The sequence below is a fragment of the Monodelphis domestica genome, chromosome 2, assembly GCF_027887165.1.
Source record: "Monodelphis domestica isolate mMonDom1 chromosome 2, mMonDom1.pri, whole genome shotgun sequence".
In the NCBI taxonomy this organism is placed as follows: domain Eukaryota; kingdom Metazoa; phylum Chordata; class Mammalia; order Didelphimorphia; family Didelphidae; genus Monodelphis; species Monodelphis domestica.
Window position 1 is genome coordinate 256,957,114 of NC_077228.1, and position 24,856 is coordinate 256,981,969.

General features: G+C 38.0%; 1 pseudogene; it reads left to right on the plus strand.

Moving 5' to 3' along the window:
* Positions 1-10,908: 10,908 nt before the first annotated feature.
* Positions 10,909-24,856, plus strand: part of LOC103094413 (zinc finger protein 420-like) — an 85,818-nt pseudogene continuing 71,870 nt past the window's right edge.

Consider the following 24,856-nt stretch of genomic DNA (forward strand, 5'->3'; position numbering starts at 1 on the left):
TGAATCTAAGGCAAGATAATTGAAAGGATCAGTGGTAGAAAGAAAAAACATCCTAAAACTAGAAGCTGTTTGAAATAGGCAAGGTACTGCTCTTTCAGAGAATGTACCATGTTTGCAATTTTAACTTCCTGTTTGGAAGATTAAACTTCTTTCCCCTTCCCCCCCTGAAGTCCCTTGCCATGTGGAGGCTAGTTATTGCCTAAGGAAAATACACTCTGGTTTTTACCAGCTAATTTGTGATTCTGAAGACACAGAGGCAGCTACCAGCAGCCTGGGAGCAGGGCTGGGTCTGGGTCTGAGGCTGGAGCAGGAGGAGGATCAATCAAGATCAAGAAGGTCAGGAGCAGGATGCCTGGGACAACCCAGGAGGCTGGATCGGCAGCAGGAGCAGGAGCAGAAGTGGTCTGCTGGGATTTAGCAGCAGGAGTGAGGAGGATCAGGGGCAGCAATGACAGAGGCAGCAGTGAGGAACTGAGGAACATGGGCTCAGGGACATGGCCGAGAGAAGCAGTTTATCTCTTCTTCACCAAGAGTCCCCTGGCTAAAAGTAGCCTAGCCAGTAGGGAGAGCAACCGGGCAAAAAGTAGGAAAAGAAAAGGGCAGCAGCTCCAAAGAGAGTTCGGAGTTTTCTTGAAGTTTGCGAGGGTGGGTGGATGGGTGGGGAGGACAAAAAACCTCGGCAGGAGAAACACTTAAAAATTTATCTACACTATCTTAAAAAGATTGAGAATTCCTTTCTCCAAGTGGTTGCCATCAAAGTAAAACAAAATTAAATCTTAATAATAAAAATATATTTTAGGAGATTTATTAAATGATAATTGGAAATTAAGGAATAAAGAGGATACAAAATAAAGACCATGTGCCCATGGTTGATCAGCCAGTTCAAATGCCCACCTTACCACCACCAAGCTTGGGACAGGAAGTAAAGAGGCAGGACCCTCCATGTTCCTGACTAATATCCCCTATCTACAGGAGGTACGTAATAACAGGAAGTCAGTGGGCTCCTGGGAAATGTTCTTTTTTAGGGTAACAGATTTTCAATTATACACCTTTCAATTTATAGATAAGGAAACAAACTCATGGAGATTAAGTGATTTGTTCAAGTTCCTAAGAATGGTAAGCATCAGAAATAAGATTTGAATCTAGATCCTCTGACAGTACCCCATTGTATTTTTTTTTAAACCCTTACCTTCTGCCTTGGAATCAATACTGTGTATTGGCTCCAAGGCAGAAGAGTGGTAAGGGCTAGGCAATGGGGGTCAAGTGATTTGCCCAGGGTCACACAGCTGGGAAGTGTCTGAGGCCAGATTTGAACCTAGGACTTCCGGTCTCTAGGCCTGGCTCTCAATCCACTGAGCTACCCAGCTGCCCCCTCCCCATTGTATTTTACTGCTTCATCTTGTTCCACATGGTATAGAGGCCTAGAAAAAGACCAAGTGAAGAATTCAAGGTTGTAAATTCTAGGCAGAATTCTTTACAAGGATTCAGGACACAAATCAGCTTTGTAGTTAACTTAGAATTCCAAGATTCCCAAATGAGATATACATCAGGTTTTGCCAACCAGGAGGATCTCTCCCTAGGACGATGACCCAACATTAAGTACTTTATCATTTTGGGGGGGCCAAAGGATTTTATATGGGGAGGTGATGATGGAAAAATATAGCTCACCCATGTAATGCTAAGGGTTACGAATGTAACCCTTATTTTGATTGATTTAAATTGATTCTTATTTTGATTTGATTTAAATTGATTCTTTTTGGTTCAAGATTTGCTCCTACAATAAAACATTCTCCACAGCAATTTTAAGTTAAAAGGTGTTTGTTTTTTTTAAGGTTTATTTTTATGCAAAGATCCAGCAACTTAGCTTGCAGCAGAAAACACAATATAGAGATCAGAACAACATCAATAATAATAAGAGAGATAGAAAAGAAAGATAACATCACATCACTGATTCTGGGGAAAACACCAACACCTGAATATTCCAGCTGGGGTGTCCCATGATACAGCATTCAGGGTCTGGTTTAGGGAAGTCCCAGGCAGAGCATCCTCTCCAAGGGTGAGACTCCAAAGTCTTATTGGGCTTCAAACAAAGCTTTTTGCCAATTGTAGTTTGCATAACTGCTTCAGGGCCTAAGTGATTTGATCAAGGTCCTACAGATAAAACATTTCTCAAAATTTAATCAAAAGTCATGAAGAAAACAGAAGGATGCTTATCTAAGAGCTCATAGAGACCTGGGGAATCTGCTAAGAGCGCTGGCCAAAAGCCCAAAGCAGTTCAAGTTTCTGCTGGTAAATACAAGGCCTATCACATAAAACAGGGGAGAGTTATTAAAATTTATTTTAACCCTTCAACCTATCAATTGGGAAATGGCTGAACAAGCTATGATATCTGAATGTGATAGGAAATAGTTTCAGAAAAACCTAGGAAGATACATATGAAGCGATACAAAGTAGAGTGAGCAAAACCAGGAGAAAGAATTACATAGTATCTATTATTGATACTCAACTGTGAAAGTTGTAACTGATCAACATAATGACCCACCTACAGTTCCAAAGGATCTATGATGAAAAATTCTAGCCACAAGAAGAAGCTAGGTGACTCAGTGGATGGAGAGCCAAGGTTGAAAGATGAGATGTCCTAGATTGAAATGTAGCCTCAGACACTTCTATCTGTGTGACCCTGGGCAAATCACTCCAAATTGCTTAGCCTTTACTGTCCTTCTGCTTTGGAACCAGTACTTAGTATCAATTCCAAGATGGAAGGTAAGGATTTAAAAAAATGCTGGCCATCTCCAGATATAAAAATGAGGGTCTTGGGGTAGCTGATTTTTAAAAAAACATGGTTAGTGCAGAAATTTGTTTTGTATGACTTCATATTTGTAATAGGTTTTGCATCTATTGCCTTCTCTATGGATAGGAAAAGAGAGGGAGAGAGAATTTGGTACTAAAAGTAAAATTGAATAAAAAAAATTATAGCTCAATTGTTCTTTGACTTAAGCTAGAATTTTCCCCTCATGATAAGGCTTGCTTCTCTCTTCTCACTTTGTCCCTACCTTCCTAATCACCTATCACTACAAACTTTCAATATTTCTGTCACCTAATGTACTTCAACTCTATCAGTGCATTTTTCTTTTATTTATAAATAATATATTTAATAAATATATTACGTTAAATATATTAAGATATATTTTATATACAATATAGTCAGAACAATAATGATATTATTATAAATTCTAACCTTTCTGCCAATTATTCTGAAGTTCTAATTCTAAAAAGCATTATTAATTCATTACTATTCATCACAAAGCCTGAAGAATAGAGATGGAAAATATCCTTATTTGTCAAAGGTCAGAAACAGTGAACTTGGCAAAATACAGGCTGATCAGCTTGATATCAACTTCTGGTAATCAATCAGTTACTTTGTCAACAAATATTTGTTCAGGGGCAGGTGGTGGTGAGTAGAGTGTTGCCCTTGAAGTCTAGGAAGATGTCAGTTCAAGTTTTGCCTCAAATGTTTACCAGCTGTGTAACTCTGGGCAAGACTCTTAACTTCCCTCAGGCTCAACTTACTAACCTCTAAAATAAGGAGAAAATACCACCTACCTTTCAGGGTTGTTTTGAGGATTAAATGAGATCATATAAGTAAAATACTTTGGTAATCTTAAAGCATTATATAAAAGCTAGCTATTATTATTATCACAATAATAAAATATACCCAGGGCAGTGGCATATTGCCAAAGCCTGGAATCAGGAGCTGTGGGTTCAGATCTGACCCCAGACTTCCTAGCTATGTGACCCTGGACAAGTCACTTAATCCTGTTTGCCTAGTCCTTGATCTTCTATTTTAGATGGTTACTAAGCCAGAAGGTAAGGATTTAAAATAATAATATTAATATAATTAATAATTAATAATACCCTGCCAGACATTTTGCTAATTACTAGGGATAAAAAGAAAAAAAAACAGTTGAATTCTCTTATTGGGGGGGGAATATATGTTAATTAGAAAATACAAAATAAGTACAGAACAGGTGGAAGGCAGCCCTAGAAGGGAAGGTAGGCATATAGGAAATGCCTCCTAGAGGAAACAGCACTTGAGCTGAGTTTTAAAGGAAGCTAGGAATTCTGAAGTTCAGAAGTTGGGAGGGAAAACATTCTAGACAGTGTAAAGGCACTAGGATGACAGGAGTGTGTGTATAAGGAATAGCAAGTAGGTCAGTATGGTTGTATTATAGTGTATGGAAGGGAGTAGAATATAAGAAGATTGGAAAATTAGTAGCAATCAGGTTGAGCAAAGTTTTAAAGGCCAAAGGATTTTTTAAAAACCCTTACTTTCTTAGTATCAATCCTAAAACAGAAGAGCAAGGGTTAGTCAAATGGAATTAAGTGACTTGTCCAGGATCATATAGCTAGGAAGTATCTGAGAGCAGATTTGAACATGGATCAACCCAACTCCAGGCCTGGCTTTCTATCCACTATGCTACCTGGCTGCTCCAGATCTTTATATTTGTTGCTGGAGGTAGTAGGGAGCCACTGAAGTATACTGAATGGGGAATAATAGTCAAATTTCTGCAGGGGTATGCCAGAGCCAGCTCTGAGAACTGGTAAGAGAAGGCAGGAGTTAATCAGATTGATTTTGGACATATTGAAGGTGAGATGTTCAAGGAACATATTAGTTAATATGTTGGCTATGAAGAACTAGCACTAAAGAGTTGAGATTAATTTTATTCAATCTATATTTGGGAGCCATTTGCATTGAGAGAATAATTTCAACTATGGGATAAAATGTTGTTACCAAGGTAGAGAATGTTAAAAAAGAAGACACTGTAGAGCTTTCTGTTACACCACTCTGAATGGACCATCTGACTGTAGAACAGAACCATAAGCTCCAAAACTTCTCTGGAAGGGAAGGGAGTGGGTGGGTGGATGGAGTCTTCTCCCTGTTTCCCACTAGTTGCACTGCTTTTGGATTTCTTTGGACTTTTCCATCATGACCTACTCTGAGTACCTTCTTCCTCCTTCCATTTTTCAACTTCCTTTTATGTATTATCTTCCCCATTAGCCTGTAAGCTCCTTGAGCCAAGATGACAGAGAAAAGACCTTAACTTTCCCCAATTCTCCTCTAAACTTTGAAATAACTCCTCAAAACAAATTCTAGAGCAGTTGAACCCACAAAAGGTAAAACAATTTTCCATACCAAAACAAATTAGAAAATCAGCAGGAAAGATCTGTTGCTTCAGAGTAAGAATCGCACAATCTAGCAAAGGCAATGCCAGGGCTATTCTCACCTAAGCAAACTGGCAACAAGTCTTAGGGCAATGATGGCAAACCTTTTAGAGACTGAGTGCCCAAACTGCAACTCTCATGCCATATGTGAACCTCAGACAAAGGAGGGAGGAAGAGCTCTCATTGGGCTGCTGGGCAAAGGGGAAGGTGATGGGAGCAATGTCCTCAGGTATGCATGGAGAAGGGGAAGGGAGTAGCCCCCTCCAATATGCTCTAGCATGTGTGCTATAAGTTCACCAACATGGCCTTAGGGACAACTGAATCAGTATCAGTGGCTTCTAGAGCTCTTAGCCCAGACAGTCAAGGGGGTAGGACAACTGGTTAGGAGATTGCAAGGATCCCTTTGCTGGCCATTGATGCATAGATCCAAGTCACAAGTCCTAGGGCAAGGAGGAGTACATCAGAATTTATAGCCACAGGGGATTGAAGACCCTGGTCACAGTTCCAGAGTGGAAAAGAGTGCTTGTGATTCCTCACAGACCAGAGCAAAGGCTAGGAGACTAGTAAATACCTATTTCCTTTGATCATATCACCTTAGAATACTGAAAACTTACAGACTCAAGAACTAGCTCTGAAAGGAATTACATAAAAAACCTGAAGTTGGGAACAGTGCCCTCTCCATCCTAGAAGTAGGACCCAACTTGAATAGGATTTTTGTTGGTTTGTTTTAAGTTAAAAGACAAAAGGCTGGAAAAATGAGCAAACAAGCAAAAAAAGAACTGGACCACAGAATGTTTCTGTGGTGACAGGGAAGATCAAAACACAAACTCGGATGACAATAGTCAAAACTGCTTTCTACAAAGCTTCAAAGAAAATGTCAATTGGTCTCAGACCCAAAACAAATTCCTGGAAGAATTTTTAATAAAGATTTAAAAAGTCAAATAACAGAGGTAGAGGAAAAATTGGGAAAAGAAATGGAAACAATGCAAGAAAATAATGAAAATAGAGTCAACAGCTTAGTAAAGGAGACACAAAAATATTGAAGAAAATACTGCTTTTGTCAGCTACAGGGGCAAGGGGGAGGGAAAGAACATGAATCATGTAACCATGGAAAATACTCTAAATTAATTAAATAAAAATTTTCAATTAAAAAATTGCCTTAAAAAAACAGAATAAGCTAAATGGTAAATATAGGAGTAGGGGGCTGGCCCGCAGCCCTCCCACGAAAGGAAAGATAGAAGGTTGGCCTTGGGGGAAGGATTGGAGCCAAGGAGATGGGTGAGAAGCAGGCAGACACACACGTAATATTTAATAATCGAGCTCCACAGAATAAGCTCAGCTACTTAGCTTTCACTAGGACCCGAACCAGTTAAATAGCTTCAAACTAACATATGGGAGTAAGCAATGAACATGGAGACCAGCTGAAAGAAAAGCCAGGATCCCTTACAGCCTGGGCTGCAGGTATGGATCAGTCCGGCTTGAGGGGAAGAGATCAAGAAAGAAATCACCAGTTCCTTAGAGCTGGTACTCTAAGCACGAACCACTCCAGGATAAGAGACTGAGGAGGAAAGGTCTTTCAGAGAAATAGAGAGAGAGAGAGAGAGAGAGAGAGAGAGAGAAAGAGAGAGAGAGAGAGAGAGAGAGAGAGAGAGAGAGAGAGAGAGAGAGAGAGAGAGAGAGAGAGAGAGAGAGAGAGAGAGAGAGAAAGTTAAAGTGAAGGTTGGCCAGAGGCCAAGCTCCAGGAAAGACAGAGACAGGTGAGGGATGATAAGGTAAAGAGAGCTGGCTCTCTGTGGACGCTCCTATTTAATATTATTGAGATGCAAATGTACACAATACATATGGATGAATACATAGTGGATTGCCATTGGTCAATTGTAAATTACAACAAGGTATAGGTGTGGTTTGTCTCAGCCATGTGAGCACAAAGAAACCTGATTTCGAGCCTAAACTGGGGGACACTGGGATCAAGGGTCAAAGGCTTTACTTGCCATGCGCAGGACTGAGCATGCGCTCTCCTAAGACAATCTTTACATTTTAACTATTTCCCTTGACCATAGATAGGTGTGGACTGCTACAGTAAAGGAGACACAAAAGAACTGGAACGACCTCCAGGAATTGATGCAGAGTTGGAGCTGACCAGGAGAACATTGTACATAGAGACTGATACATTGTGGCACAATCAAACATAATGGACTTCTCTAGTAGCAGCAATGCAATTATCCAGGACAATTCTGAGGGACTTAAGAGAAAGAATGCTATCCATATCGAGAGAAAGAACTGTAGGAGTAGAAACACAAAAGAAAAACAACTGCTTGATTACATAGGTCAATGGGGATATGATTGGGGACAACGACTCTAAACAATCACCATAGTGCAAATATCAATAATATGGAAATAGATCTTGACCAATGGAACATGTAAAACCCAGTGGAATTGCGAGTTGGCTATGGGAGGGGGGTGGGAGGAGAGGGAAAGAACATGAATCATGTAACCATGGAAATTTTTTCTTAATCAGTTAAATAAAATTTTTTAAAAAGAAAGACACAAAAATCCAATGAAGAAAAGATTTTTAAAAAATAGAATTGACCAAATAGAAAAATATATACAAAAATTCACTAAGAGCACTTTAAAGATGTATAAAAATTCACTGAGGAAAAGAATATTCTAAAAAGTAGAGTTGGCCAAGTGGAAAAAGATATAAGAAATCAATGAAGAAAATTTCTTAAAAATAAGAAGGGGGGGCAGCTGGGTAGCTCAGTAGATTGAGAGCCAGGCCTAGAGATGGAAGGTCCTGGGTTCAAATCTGGCTACAGACACTTCCTAGCTATGTGACCCTGGGCAAATCACTTGACCCCCATTGCCTAGCCCTTACCACTCTTCTGTCTTGGAATCAATACACAGTATTGATTGATTCCAAGGCAGAAGGTAAGGGTTTAAAAAGAAAAAATAAGAAGTGGGCAAGTAGAAGGTAATGATTCCTCCATAAGACATCAAGAAGCAATAAAACAAAATCAAAATAATGAAAAAAAAATAGAAGAAACTATGAAATCTCATTGGAAAAACAATTGACTTAGAAAATAAATTGAGGAGAGAAAATTTAAGAATTATTAAAATATCTGAAAGCCATGATCAAAATAAAAGCATAGATAGCATTGTTCAAGAAATTATCAAGGAAAACTGCCCTGATATTCTAGAAACAGGGTAAAACAGAAATTGAAAGAATCTACCACTCACCTCCTGAAAAAGATCCCAAAAAGAAAACTCCCAGAAATATTATAGCCAATTTCCAGAGCTCCTGGGTCAAGGAGAAAACATTATAAATAGCCAAAAAGAATTCAAATATCATGAACCTACAGTCAAGATCACACAAGATTTAGCAGCTTTTACATTAATTGATTAATTGTACTGATTTTTTTGGTCTTAAAAATACTACTAGTTACATGAATGGACATAAAAACTTTTTTTTTTAAAGAAATAAATCATCTTCAGAGAAGATAGGGTAGAGGTTGTATAAGAGACTTGAGAAGAATGGAGATTTGATTCCTTTTGAATCTTGAATAGAATCACTCAAGGAAAAAGTAAAATGTTGGTTGCATTGTTGTGTACCCATTTATGGTTATCTGCTATGAATTTGTAGTGAACCCCATCATTGCAGTTTTGCATGATTTTTTTGCAGTAGCATTTAGCAAACACAGGAATAGTAGTGGAGAAGATGGATGCTAATAAACAGACCAACATTTGGGGACTGGCAGGGCATGGTCAGTAGAACAAGGTGGCAAAGGATTCAAGGACGGGATAGCATATAATTAAATAAGTTACCTATGGTGTCACAATGGGAAAGGAGTCTTCTGTTGCCTAATGAAGGCTAAAGAATGGATGATTCAGGAACAATGAGAACCATAAATATGTTTAAGAGGTTCCAACCAGTGAGAGAAAAGAATAGAAATTATAATCAGAGAGTGGATTGGAGTTATTCTTTCATGATCTTGGATGAAGGAGTGTTCTAAGAATGGAGTTCCCAGGCAACTGAGGGAATCCTTTTAAGCTGTAAGAGATCCCATTGGCAACCAGTCAGTAGCAGAATCCCTGCTAAAGTGGTAGTGATCAGTCCCAGAGGAAGTGCAAGGCTATATTGGTATAAACTGCATTGGTAAGGGGGCAATTGGGTGGCTCAGTGAATTGAGAGCCAGGCCTAGAGATGGGAGGTCATAGGTTCAAATTTGACTCAGATACTTCCTAGCTGTGTGACCCTGGGCAAGTCACTTAACCCTCATTGCCTACTTCTTACTGCTCTTCTGCCTTGGAACAAATTGCAGTATTGATTCTAAAACAGAAGGTGAAGGTTTTATTAAATAAACAAGCAAATAAATTGTGTTGGTAAAACAGCTCATACTGGTTTTCCAGAGCCAATTGTTATGTTTTTAGGTGAACATTTACACCTCAGAAATTAGCAAATGCTACAAATCAGATTTTGCTTTATTGTTTTGTCAATTGTCCAAACTAGGAAATAAAGGATAGCTAAGAAGTACAATGGATAGAGTGCCTGGAGTCAGCTACCTGAGTTTAAATTTGGCCCTGGACACTAGCTGTGACCCTGAGCAAGCCACTTAGCCCTGTTTGCCTAAGTTTTATTATATGTAAAATGAACCAGAGAAGCAAATGGCAAACCACTTCAATACTTTTGCCAAGAAAACCCCAAAATGGGGTAACAAAGGGTCAGACGGGACTGAAAAACAAAACAACAAATGATGGAGAAAATCTAAATAATAAAGATTTAAAAAGGTTTGTCATGTAGGCATTCTCTTTCTTCCCCCCAGCTCCCCAAGCTGGTTGTTAAATATTTGCCAAAATATCCCTGAAGAGCCAGTTGACAAGGTATAAAAACAGTCCCCTAAGAAGTATGGCAACTTTAGAGATCGTGACAGGGCGAAAATACTGACTATGGACTCAAGAAAGACACCAATCTTGAGAACCCAGCAGAGACCGAAGCCTGAGGAGAACCAAATGAAGAATTCTACAAAGGAAGAAAGTCCTCGCAGAGCTAGAAGTTTTGAGGTCCCCTCCACCTACATGTAGTTCTGATTGATAATGAGGAGCACAGTAGTAGAGGCGACAGTAGTAGAAATGCTAATCCCTTAGATTTACTTTGAGAATTGAGGGACCTCTAGCTGCTAGTTCCCGGAAGAGTTGAGTATGGAGGAGGCGCTACAACAGGATCTTAGTGTTACAACTAGATAATGCTACATGGCCACCTTGTTTACTTTATAAATAAGATTCATTAAAGTTAAAACGATGTGTCCAAGGTTAGACCTATCCGCCGTGGGATTTAAACCTAGGGCGCAAAGCAGCCCTGAGCCCTCCCAGGATAAAGAAAGAGCAAGATTTGTAGCCTCAGGAGTGGGCGAATTTTACCCTATTTGCATTTTGAGAGTTTGGGTCTGTACTAGACCACGAGCATCAGCCACATACTCCAGGTCTGCACCAGCCCTAGGCTGAGAGTGGTACTGAGAGCTTCTCAGCTAGATTCAAAGCTCTGTGTCCCCCAAGCCCTGACACATCCCCCAAGGAGAGAGATAAGGACAGCCAACCACTCAAACCACCGAGGTACCAATCCCTCCCGGCTAGCTAGAGAGGTCACCAGCTAGAATTGGATGACACACTTCCGCCGAGCTGTAGGCGTCCGTTATCCAGGGGGAGGGGGGCCACGTGTCAGGGGGCGGTGGTGAGGCAAGGCCCCTGGATTGTGGAAAAGGTGTCCAGACACCTAATACTCCTAGGAGGTGGGCAGAGGAACCCTAGTGCGGACCTCTGGGAACTCAGCCTCTCGGAAGACTGAGATCAAAGCGGGAGAGTGAGAACGGCCCGCAATGTCGGGCTCGGATCAGGGATTCTTCTTGGTGGGGTTCGCTTGTACTTTACAAATCTCCGAGGAATCTGGCCTAAATCGCGGGCCCCAGGATCTCTCGACCCTGTCTAAAACCCGGCTCCAGTTTCTTGTGTGCCTTTTTCTGAGCCCCAGGGCTGTCGGGATTGTTGGATTCTGAGCCGGCAGGTCCTGGTTTGTTGTTGTTGTCGTCCTCCTGGTTTGTTGTTATTGTTGGTTTGGTTTGGTTTTTTTCTGTTTGTTTGTTTTTTCCGCTTTGCGGTTAATTTTGGAAAATAAAGGGTTGGCTGGACACACATGTATTGACAAGTCATAGTGTTTAGGACTCTAAAACCATCCAGAAAGTCTTTTTTTGTTTTGTTTTGTTTTGTTTTGTTTTGTTTTGTTTTGTTTTACATGCCCCAAAACAAGTGAGTGCCAAACCTTCCTGTTCTATTCTGAAGCAGAAACATTTTGGAATTTGAATTAGTATTTCTTTTGGAGTTCTCAATTCCTGTTATAGTTTTGCTTTGCTTTCAGCAAACAATTCTTAGAGTTCAACTAAGGTCTGGGATTCCAAACTCTTAGAAGCTTTGATAATTTGTCCAAGTTAATAGTGAATCCTATAGTAGGACTGCCTCTGAAAGAAGAAACAGTCCAACCAGAGCATCTCAGGTAGAATGAACCTTCTATGTTGTAGATTAGAATGGCTCAGCTGAAGGAGGTTGAAACTCTAGTTTTCCAAACTTCTAAGGAGCAGGAAAAAACCTTTGACAGTGAAAATCAAGGAGGAAAAAGACCTTATTTGTAAGGAGGAATCTCAGCTGCGAAAAGACAATTTCCCTGACCTAGAAATCTGTCAACTTTTTAGACAGTTCTGCTATCAGGAGACCTCTAGGCCTTGGCAGGCTCTAGGCCAACTCCAGAAACTCTGCCATCACTGGCTGAAGCCAGAGATACACATAGAGGAGCAGATTCTGTACCATTTGGTGTTGGAGCAATTCCTGATCATCCTGCCTGAGAAACTCCAGTCTTGGATGAAAGAATACCATCCCTTGAGTGGAGATGTTAAGACCATGTTGGAGGATGTGGAAATTGAACAGTAGGTGAGAATGTGAAGTGTAATCTGTTACAGGAGAGCAAGAGGAATATTATAGGAGAGTGAAAGGAACTTCAGCAAGCAGAACTAGAAGAGTATAGTTTACAGTCTTCCATTTCTAACAGACTTTATTAGTTATTCCTGTTTTTTTTCCATATCAACTAAAATGTGCCAGGTGCTGTGCTAAGTGCTAGGGGGAATACACAAAAGCAAAAGATAGAGTTGGCCCTCTAGAAGTTTACAATCTAATAGGTGAGGCAGCATGTAAACCAATATATACAAAATAACCTATGTACAGGATAAATAGGACATAATTAACAGAGACTAGAATTAAGGGCCTAGAATTAAGAGGAATTGAGGAATGCTTCCTATAGAAAATGGGATTTAAAGGAAGCCAGGAATGTCAAGTAGTTGGATGAGTTGTTATTTACTTTTGGGGTGTGGAATGAAACTCCAGTTCTAACTTTCCTTGTCCCACTCACTAAATGTATATTCTTTGTGGTTTCTTCTCTGAAGTTTAAACTATAATACCAATAGTGACTTTTCTGAAGTACAACTATATCTGATTTCCCTTAGGTCTCAGTCTATGCACAAGGTTTGGAAGGGTTGTTGAAGGAAGTGGTACCTTTGGAAGCAACACAAGAGTTATTGAGCATCCAGCTGCAACTTATGTAGACTTAGCTCAAATGTGAATCCTCAACATTCCACCCCCTCCAGGGAATAGGTAAGTAGTTGAAAATAATCTAAGGAAGCAGGTGGAAAGTAAGGTAGTAATGAGTTTCTTATTATTATTATTATGGATGTAAATTGCAATATGCTAATCATTTCAATGACTGATATTTTTTCTTTTTCTTTTTATACTAGTCACTGTACTCTATAGCTATGCCAAGTAAGGTATGATCTAGGAAAGGCAGTGTGATTCTGTGGGTAGAGTGCTAGAATTCCAGTCAGGAAGATGTGGGTTCAAATTCTGATTCAGACACATTTGGCAAGTTATGTGATCCTTCTGGGCCTCAGTTTCCTCATCTGAAAATGGTGATAATAATAGCCACTACCTTATAGAGTTGTTGTAAAGATTAAATCACATAATGCATGTAAAGCACAGTATATTAAAGCTCTATAAAAATGATAGCTATTATTATTATCAATTTTAGTGATGTACATAAGAGGGAAAGTACAAAAATAAGAATAGTCCCTGCCCTACAGTAGTTTACATTCCACTGGGAGAGATCTAATATGTACATAGATAAATCCAAAGTAATTTCAAAAGAGAAAGAGAGAGTACACTGACATTTGGAGAAATTGGGAAAAGCCTTGTATAGTTTGTTTCATCTGAGATTTTTAAATAAAACAGGGATTCTAAGAGGCAGAGATGAGAAGGGATAGTGCATTTGAGCATGTGATATACACATATGCAAAAGTATGGATGCAAAGATGAACTGTAAATAGCCAATAAGCCAGTTTAGATGAAATCCATGAACTGAATCAAATAAGATTGGAAAAGTACATAGGAGATAGATTATGGAGGACTTTAAGTGCCAAGTTGAGAATTTCATATTTTATATCAGAGGCATTAAGGAGCCAGTTAAGGTTTTGATCAGGAAAGCAACACCCATGATTAGTGGTCATGACATGAAGAACCAGTAAAGGAAACTGAAGAGTAATCAAATAGGAGGAGAACTAGGCAAGAGCAGTATCACAAAAAACAAAAGAGAAAATAATATCTAGCACAGTCAGATGCTTTATCAAAATCAAAAAGAATGAAGGCAATTAAGTGCTTAATAAATGCTTTTTTTTTCACTCAATCTAGGATGTTATAAACAAGAATTTTAAAGCAAGATTTTTCTACCAGAGTTGAGAGCATCACCATCCTTCAAGTCACTGAGGTTTACAACCACAGAGTCATCCTTAACTAATTCCTCTCCTCATACTCTTATCCAGTCAGCTGACAGATATTGTTGATGCTGCCACTATATCTCTCACATATGTCTCCTTCCCTCCACTAACATAGTTACTATTCTAATTCTGGACCTGATCATGCCTAAATTGAACTACTGTAAAAGCCTCCCATTTGATCAACCTCCCTGCTTTCCAGCCTCCCTTTCTGATCTGTCTTCTACACAGCTGCCAAATTGCTATACCTAAAAAAATCCATTGCTGGTTCTCCTCCTTTCTGATTACTCTTTAGTCTCCCTTTGCTGGTTCTTCATTCATATCATGACCACTAATCATATGTCTTGCCTGAGGTTCTATCCTGGACCCTCTATGGTATCTTCACTTTGTGATATCAGCTACCCTTGGGTTCAGTTATTATTTTATAAATGACTCCTAGATTTATAAATCCAGCCCTAGTCTTCCTCACAAGCTACAGTCCTAAATCTCAAACTGCTTTTTGTGTATTTGAACTATATAACTTGTAAGCCCTTCCAACTCAACATATCCAAGAGATCTACTACCTCAAACTCTTCCCCTCTCCCAAACTTCTTGGTTCATAGCCCTTTATGTGTGGAGTAAACAAGGACAATAAAGATTGAGAAAGTCTGTTGAATTATGCAATTAATAGATGATCACTTTTATTCTTTTAGCAAGCAAATTCATTCTATGGCAACAGAAGCCATGTTGCAGTTTTAGGAAATGCTGGTTGGTGATGATCCACAGGCGATAGATGTAGATCATTCTTTAGGCATTTTGCAGTAAAGAGGAAGAGAGACATGCTGGAAGAAAATTGAATTTTTATTAATTTAGGGAGATTTGAGCATTTTTGTTAACATCAGGAAAGGAACCACACATAGGACAAAGTAATTGGGGGAGTTAGTTCCCTAAAAAGATGACAACTTGGAGGGATTATCTTTGATTCTTTTTTTTTTTTAACCCTTACCTTCTGCCTTGGAATCAATACTGTGTATTGGCTCCAAGGCAGTAGAGTGGTAAGGGCTAGGCAATGGGGGTCAAGTGACTTGTCCAGGGTCACACAGCTGGGAAGTGTCTGAGGCCATATTTGAACCCAGGTTCTCTTGACTCCAGGCCTGGCTCTCAATCCACTGAGCCACCCAGCTGCCCCCTTTGATTCATTTTTATATAATCCAGACTTTCCAGAAGAGATTAAGGATCAGGGGGAGGTCTATTTATAATAAGTAAATTTGAAGATTCCAGAAGGCTTCCTAGAAAGGGAGGCTGAGGCTGTGGGTAGGGATAGATTTGCTTTGGGAAAGGTTGTGACTGAACTTGATAGGAATGAGAGAATTGGGGAATGAATCTGGTCTGAGTCTAGGTGGGGCCACAAAGTATAACAGTGCAACAATCAGAAAATAAACTGTAGGGGCTTACCTATAGGAGATTATTAATGTAGAGTAGGCAGAAGTAGCTATTAAAGGTTAATGGAAGCTCACATGCTGAGTAATTAGTTTCTTTATAAGAAAAGAACAAGGTAGCTAACATTAGATTTCTGCTTTTGGGCCAGATCTTCTGGAAACTTATCTGTGATTCTCCTTATTCAGTTCAATTAAACCTAACAAATATTAAGTGCTGAGGAAACACTTGCATATGCCAATTTAGTTATTATACATAGCTCAAAAGTTTCACCTGCTTTGCTTTTCTTTCCTTCTGATCATAACAGATGTAATGATTGAGTTTATTTTTGTGAATAATTCCATGCAACTCTATAGAAATCTTGTCCCATTTTCTTCCCCTTGAGTAGTATTTCAAGTTTTCCCACCTGCTCTACTAGTCCTGAAAATCAGAACTATGAGAAGACAAAATCCCTGAGAGGCAAATGATAGAAGTTATCATCATCATCATCATCATCATCATAATTTAATATTTGCAGAGCACTTCATATGTTATCTTACTCGAGTTTCACATCAATCCTGTGAGGTAGATTCTATTAATATTTCCATACATGAGGAAACTGAGGCCATGAGAGGTTAAGCCCAATGTCACACATCTAGTAAATTTCTGATTCATTATTTGAAGTCAGTTCTATGCTATATCCATGACACTAATTCATACAGACTTTGTATTCTGATGTTTAGAGCTCTTCCTAGTCTTGCTATTGTCTACCTTTTCAGATTTATTTCACTTTGTTTTCCTGAAGATTCCTTCTGTTCCAACCAAGCCAAGTTCCTGGAAATCATCATTCTGTCTCCCACTTGTTCTTCTGCACAGGCTATCCTGGAATATCTTCTTTCCTCATTTCTTTCACCTAGACTCCTTAATTTCCTTCAAGTTTCAGTTTAAGTGTCACCTCCTACACAAAAGTATATACCTAATCTAACTAGTTTTTAGTGTTCCCTTCCTCTTCACATTATCTTGTTTTTATTTATCTGTTTAGCTTTTAAATTCCTTCTTTTTCCCTTCCCCCCCACCCCAAGTAGAATGGAAATTTGTTTGACAACAGGAACTATTTTCATTTTTGCCTTTGGGTTCCTAGCAGCAACCACAATCTTTTTCATGTAGTTAGCATTTAATGTTCATTGAATTGAATAAAGCTTCTTAGCAGTTTATTTGTAGCATAGGTACTTAGTGACATTTGTGTTCTATGTGTTATTTCAGATGATGAGTCTAGCCCTGAGAATGAGAAGTTGATTTTAAAACCTGAAATTTCTTTAGTGAAACCTCCCTCAGTGCTCTTGAGAAGAGTCATCGTGGCTGCTCCACAGAAGCCTGAATCTGAACAAATTTGTGAAACTGAGAGCAGGTTAGAAGGGTATCAGGAAACCCCTAAAATGGAGAGATGGGAAAAAGCACCTTCCCAGGATAGAGTTTCCAAGGATATCAGAAGGATCATTCATAAAAAACTTCCCATAGAAGGAGAGAAAGATCATAAATGTGATGAATGTGGAAAATCCTTTACTAAGAACTCAAATCTTATTCAACATCAAAGAATACACACTGGAGAAGAACTGTATAAATGTAAAGAATGTGGGAAGGCTTTTAGTGGAAGTACTAGCCTTTGTCTACATCAGAGAATCCATACTGGGGAGAAACCTTATATATGTGATGAATGTGGAAAAGCCTTTAGTGTGAGTTCTAATTTGATTCTTCATTATAGAATCTACACATTAGATAGACCTTATGAATGTGATAAATGTGGTAAAGCCTTCAACTGGAGTTCAGACCTTGTTAAACATCAAAGGATCCGCACTGGAGAGAGACCCTATGAATGTAATTATTGTGGGAAAGCTTTTAATCAGAGCTCTGACCTTATTAAACATCAAAGAATACACACTGGAGAGAAGCCCTACAACTGTAATGAATGTGGGAAAGCCTTCAATCAAAGCTCACTACTTATTAAACATCAGAGAATCCACACTGGGGAGAAGCCATATCACTGTAATGAATGTGGGAAAGGCTTTAGTCAAAATTCAGGTCTTATATCACATCTGAGACTCCATACAGGAGAAAAACCTTATGAATGTAGTGAGTGTGGAAAAGCTTTCAGTGAGAATTCACATCTTATTAAACATCACAGAACTCACACAGGGGAGAAACTTTATTATTGTACCAAATGTGGAAAAAGGTTTAGTCAGAATGAAGGTCTTATTTCACATAAGAGAATCCACACTGGGGAGAAACCCTATAAATGTGATGAATAATAATAATAATAGTTCAAACCTTTCTAGACATAAGAAAATTCACATTAGAGAGAGAAAAACCCTATAAAACCAATAAAGGTGGGTAAAACTTTTAGGCCATGTTCCTGTATAGCCATCAAAAAGTAGACAGTTGAGGACATGCACCATAATTGCAATGTAATGCATTTAAGGGGACTTTTTTTTTAAAAGCACTTAATATTAATAATGCTCAGTCACTGAGCTTAGAAAAAGCTTTTGACAGCCAAGAAACTATACTTGTGTTCCAAGAATCATCAATAAGTAGGGTTCAAAATTTAATTCAAAACTCTGCAAAGAAATTTGGAACTATGCCCAAAAGTTACTAAATTGTGCATACCCTTCAATTTAGCCATATTACTATATTGCAAAAAGATCAAAGAAGGAGAAAAAGATCTACAAAATATAGAAGCTATTTTTGTAGAAGCAAAGAACAGGGAATTAAGGAGGATTCTCCATATATATAAATTATGGTGTGTGGACATAATGGAATCCCATATTATTCTGTTAGAAATAATGACAAGGACAGTTTTGTGAAAACTGGGAAGTCTTGTATTAACTGATGCAGAGTGAAATGAGCAGAACAAGGAAAATAGTTTATACAGTAACAGCAGTTTCAGTAACTGAAAAAACAACTTTGAAAGCTTTAAGACCTCTATCATGACAATGATCAACTGTGATTCCAGAAGACTGATAATGTAGTATGTTGCCCAACTTCTAACAAAGAGGTGTTAGACTTGGGGTGCAGAATGAGACATGTTTTGGACATGGCCAATAGGGGGAAATTGTTTTGCTTGACTATGCATATTTGTTAAAAAGCCTTTTGCCTTTTTTGTTCTCACTACCACCACCCATTAGGAGAAAATGGAAGGCAAAGAATGATTTTTATTAATTGAAAATTTTTAAATTAAAAAATTAGCCTGGGGTCTGGAAGAATTTGGGTATTGTGTCATTAAACAATATCTAAGTATTCATTTCCTACAGTGCTGACCTTTGTTAATAATGCCGTTTGTTAATGATGCTCCAAATTCCTTGTCTCTTGTAAGACCTAGGGATTACTATAAACACTACCTTATTTGCTTCAGTCAAAAAGACATAGAAAGCCAGTCTTGGCAGTACATGCCTGTTATCCCTGCTAAGGGGGAGGCTCAGGCTGGTGGATCTCTTGAGTTCAAGAGTTCTAGACTATCTGTATGGTATGTCACCAGAAATAGGGGATAGAAATGACAGGAGATATCACCCTGGCTTTGTCAAGAACCTGGAATACTATGTTTATTTCTGGTTGTCAGATCTTAAAAGAAATACAAGGGATTGGAGAAAGGATAAGCAAGAAAAAGGAATGGGCATTGGTTGCCTCAGAAGACAAGAAATTATCATTCTGGAAAACCAGATATAGGGGTCAATTAAATCTACAGAGTTGTGAATAGAATGAATATGGATATCTTGACAACCTATAGTTCTATGTGATCTATGTGATCCCATTTGGAGCTTTCTTAGCAAATATATTGGAGTTGTTTGTCATTTTCTTCAACTCATTTTACAGATGAGGGTAACACAGCTAGTAAGTCTCTGAGGCCAGATTTAAACTCAGGAAGATGAATCTTTTTCACTCTAGGCCTAGTACTCTATCCATTGTGCTACTATACCTAAAGAATATCCCATAAACCTTGAAAGAACTAAATGTAAAATAAATATATGTATGTGTATATATATAAAACATATGTGTATATATAATATAAATAAATCAGTACTATATCAGTAGTAAGTATAAAATTTTCAAGAAGTTTGATACAGACTGAAAATTAACTTCAAAAATAATTTAAATATGTTTCAAGATATTGGATCTAAATTATCAAAGCTTGTGTTTGAGATATATATATATATATATATAAGTTGATATTCAAGAAAACAGTCATAATCACCTATCAGATATTATACTAGACTAAATTAACCTTGTGGACCTAGAAGAACAGATTATGTTGGTAAATACATAAGTTGTATTATGACATATGGTATCCAGACTTACTACAGTTTACAGGTTGTTTCTGAAATGATTCATTTTTTCCTTGGTTTCTTCTTCTGCCCTAATATCCTTTCTCTGTTCTTCATTAACTGATTTCAACAAACTTATTAAGCTCTTTTCAATGGAGTAAGTGCTTAGGGAAGTGCAAAAATAAATTATTTGATAGGTCTGTGATCTCACTGATGAGTGGAATAGGTCTAGTAGTGTAACTTACAATTCATTCTTATCTTCCCAACCTGTGCAATTCTTTTTTTTTTTAAACCCTTACCTTCCATCTTAGAATCAATACTGGGTATTGGTTCTAAGGCAGAAAAGTGGTATGGGCTAGACAATGGGGGTTAAGTGACTTGCCCAGGGTCACACAGCTGTCTGAGGCCAGATTTGAACCCAGGACCTCCCATCTCTGTATCTGACTCTCAATCCACTGAATCACCCAGCTGCTCCTCTGTGCAACTCTTGATCACATATTCTCATAAATCCTTGGCTGGGAATCCATCTCATGATTTGAGTGCCATCTAAATCTCTTGACATTTTGTGAATACCAGTGGAGGACATGGACCCATTGGTTGTTTCTTGCTTTTGCTATGTGACCAACTCTTTGGTTATAGTTCTTTCCTGCCACTTCTCCCATATAATTCTTTATTGGTAGTAGCAGGTAGGTGGCACAGTGGATGAGTGCCAGGCCTGGAGTAGCAAGGACCTGAGTTCAAATATGACCTCAGACGCTTCCTAATTGTGTGAACCTGGACAAGTCATTTAATTCCATTTGCCTAGCTCTTGCCCTTCTGTCTTAGAGTTGAAACTAAGACAGAAAGTAAGGGTTTAAAAAAATTCTTAATTGGTAATAACAGAGTAGCCTTTTATCTCTTCTTTTTTTGCTGACTTGTAACATTTAATTATTTATAGATTGTGTTAGTCTGGGAATGTTATTTTCTTTAAATAGACCTTTGTTTCATAAAGAATCTTGAGACTATCAAAAGCATTGTGCAATTTTCCAAAGGCAATCTAGCCTTGCTCTCTTAATTTGCAGTCTAGTTCAGATGAACTAGTCCTATGGCTTGTCCATCCAAATATGTGTCATGATGTAAAGAATATAGGTATTCTTTATCCATTTAGGTTTTTTTTAAGCATCGGCCAAACTATTTTAGGTAATTATGGATCCTATTTTATTTATTTATAATTTTTTAAATTAAATTTTATAATTTATAATTTTTATATTATATATATTATAAAATTAAATTTTATAATGAATATATTAATTTAGGTAATTATGCCTTACTATGTGTGAGACATTGTGCTAAATACTAAAAGGATGGAAAAGGTTAGGAGGGTTGGGCAAAAGTGGTACTAGTTAGGTCCTTTAGAGCTGTAGGTGAAGACTGAAAGACTACTTGCTGGGGATAATGTAAAAGAGAGTCCTGTGCATTATGAGTTGTATTGGCTTCTGGGGTCCTTTCCATCTGTAAAGATTATGTGAGATGTGGTTCTCATTTAGTTTTGGATCTCTTTAAATTGAATTTGGTGGGCCTAGATGTAGCTGCTAAGAATGAAGCAGAATAAATAAAATAAGAGCAAATAACAAGTCTATTTTTTTAGTATATCTGAGGTGATAAGGCCAAAGTACTTTTAACTGTATAGTTATTAAAGTATCATTTTTTTCCTTTCAAATGCCTTTACAATGGTTTTTTCCTTTGTCCAATAAACCACTACATATACATATACAAGATTTCACTGTGCCTTTTTGACATAAAAAGCATTTAGTTCAGTAGGCTAACTACTGGGACAACCAATCAGAATGAATCCCTTGGGATAATTACTGGAACTCCTCAAGGACTAACATACTTCCATACCAATATCCTCTGTCCATCCCAGTGATTCTGAACCCGTAGTTCTCCTTGCAAAAAATCCATTCTCCATCTTCTACTTACCACTCCTATATTCCCATCTCCCTTTACCAATACCATTCATCTTCTATTCTACCCAGCACTTCTCTTCCCTCTTTCTGAAATGCTTGTTCCATAAATAACAAACTAGATTTCATCCAGATTCTACTTTCACTACCATCATCTGTCTTTCTAAGAGGTTTTCTCGATCCATATTCATCACACAATCTGGAAATTGTCTACACCCCTCCAGGACATTCTTTTTTTCTTCTCTAATGAGTTCAGTGCCTAGTTCATAGTCTTTCTCTTATCTGCAACTCCAGCTCTCATAAATTCTTATTGATATCCCCTCAAATACTTTAACCTTCCAATTCCTCAGTTTATTCATTTCCCTTGACCTACTCTTACAACCTGCCTCCAGTTACACACAGATCTTACCATCACCCAAGGATTTTTCCGCATTCATGTTCACAAACTCTGAAATTCCTTAATTTTTTAAAACATTTTTTATTTGATCAATTTCAAACATTATTCCTTGGTTACAAACATCATTTTCGGTTCCTCCCTCCCCTCCCCTTGTCCCTCCCATAGCTGATATGCAATTCCACTGGATATTATATGTGTCCATGATCAGAACCCATTTCCATGTTGTTGGTATTTGCACTAGTATGTTCATTTAGAGTCTACATCCTCAATCAAATCTCCCTCGAACCATGTCATCAAGCAGTTGTTTTTCTTTGGTGTTTTTACAACCACAGTTTTTCCTCTGAATGTGGATAGTGTTCTTTCTCATAGATCCCTCTGGGTTGTTCAGGGACATTGCATTGCCACTAATGGAGGAGTCCATTACATTCGATTGTGCCACAGTATCAGTCTCTGTGTACATTGGTCTCCTGGTTCTGCTCCTTTCACTCTGCATCACTTCCTGAAGGTTGTTCCAGTTCCCATGGAATTCCTCTACTTTATTATTCCTTTGAGCACAATAATATTCCATCACCAACATATACCACAATTTGTTCAGCCATTCCCCAATTGAAGGACATGCCCTCATTTTCCAATTTTTGGCCACCACAAAGAGCACAGCTATGAATATTCTTGTACCAGTCTTTTTCCTTATTATCTCTTTGGGGGTACAAACCCAGCAGTGCTATGGCTGGATCAAAGGGCAGGCAGTCTTTTATCGCCCTTTGGGCATAGTTCCAAATGGCTCTCCAGAATGGTTGGATCAATTCACAACTCCACCAGCAATGAATTAATGTCCCTACTTTTCCACATCCCCTCCAGCATTCATTACTTTCCTTTGCTATAATGTTAGCCAATCTGCTAGGTGTGAGGTGATACCTCAGAGTTGTTTTAATTCCCATCTCTGATTATAAGAGATTTAGAACACCTTTTCATGTGCTTGTTAATGGTTTTGATTTCTTTAACTGAAAATTGCCTATTCATGTACCATGTCCATTTATCAATTGGAGAATGGCTTGATTTTTTTGTATAATTGATTTAGCTCTTTGTAAATTTGAGTAATTAGACCTTTCTCAGAGGTTTTTGTTATGAAGATTGTTTCCCAGTTTGTTATTTCCCTTCTGATTTTGGTTATATTGGTTCTGTTTGTACAAAACCTTTTTAATTTGATGTAGTCAAAATTATTGATTTTACATTTTGTGACTCATTCTAAGTCTTGCTTGGTTTTAAAATCTTTCCCTTCCCAAAGGTCTGACATGTATACTATTCTGTGTTCACATAATTTACTTATAGTTTCCTTCTTAATGTTCATCCCTTCTGAGTTTATCTTGGTGTAGGGTGTGAGGTGTTGATCCAAGCCTAATCTCTCCCACAGTCTTCCAATTTTCCCATCAGTTTTTATCAAATAGTGGATTTTTGTCCCAAAAGCTGGGATCTTTGGGATTGTCATAGACTGTCTTGCTGAGGTCATTTACGCCAAGTCTATTCCACTGATCCTCCTTTCTGTCTCTTAGCCAGTACCAAATTGTTTTGATGACCACTGCTTTATAAATATAGTTTGAGATCTGATACTGCAAGGCCACCTTCCTTTGCATTATTTTTCATGATTTCCCTGGATATCCTTGATCTTTTGTGCCTCCAAATGAACTTTGTTATGATTTTTTTCTAATTCAGTAAAAAAGTTTTTTGGAAGTTTGATGGGTATGGCACTAAATAAATAGATAAGTTTGGGTAGGGTGGTCGTTTTTATTATGTTAGCTCATCCTACTCATGAGCAATTGATGTTTTTCCAATTGGTCAGATCTAGTTTTAGTTGTGTGGAAAGTGTTTTGTAGTTGTATTCATATAGTTCCTGTGTTTGTCTCAGCATATAGATTCCTAAGTATTTTATATTGTCTAAGGTGATTTTGAATGGAACTTCTCTTTCTAATTCCTACTGCTGAGATGTGTTGGAGATATAGAGAAATTCTGATGACTTATGCAAGTTTATTTTGTATTCTGCAACTTTGCTAAAGTTGTTGATTATTTCCACTAGCTTTTTAGTTGATTCTCTAGGATTTTTTAAGTAGACATTCATATCATCCTCAAAGAGTGATAGCTTTGTCTCTTCATTGCCAATTTTAATACCTTCAATGTCTTTTTCTTCTCTAATTGCTACTGCTAGGGTTTCTAGTGTGATGTTAAATAATAGAGGTGATAATGCACATCCTTGTTTCACTCCTGATCTTATTGGGAATGCATCTAGTTTATCCCCATGGCAGATGATGTTGGCTGATGGTTTTAGATAAGTACTATTTATTATTTTTAGGAAAGACCCTTCTATTCCTATTCTTTCCAGTGTTTTCAATAGGAATGAATGTTGTATTTTGTCAGAGGCTTTTTCGGCATCTATTGAGATAATCATGTGATTTTTGTTGGTTTGCTTGTTATTATGGTCAATTATGTGGATAGTTTTCCTGATATTGAACCACCCTTGCATTCCTGGTATAATTCCCACCTGATCATAGAGAATAACCCTTGTGATGACTTGTTGGAGTCTTTTTGCTAGTATCCTAATTAAGATTTTTGCATCTATGTTCATTAAGGAGTTTGATCTATAGTTTCCTTTTCCATTTTTGACCTGCCTGGCTTTGGAATCAGTATCATATTTGAATCATAAAAGGAACTTGGTAGAACTCCTCTTTGCTTACT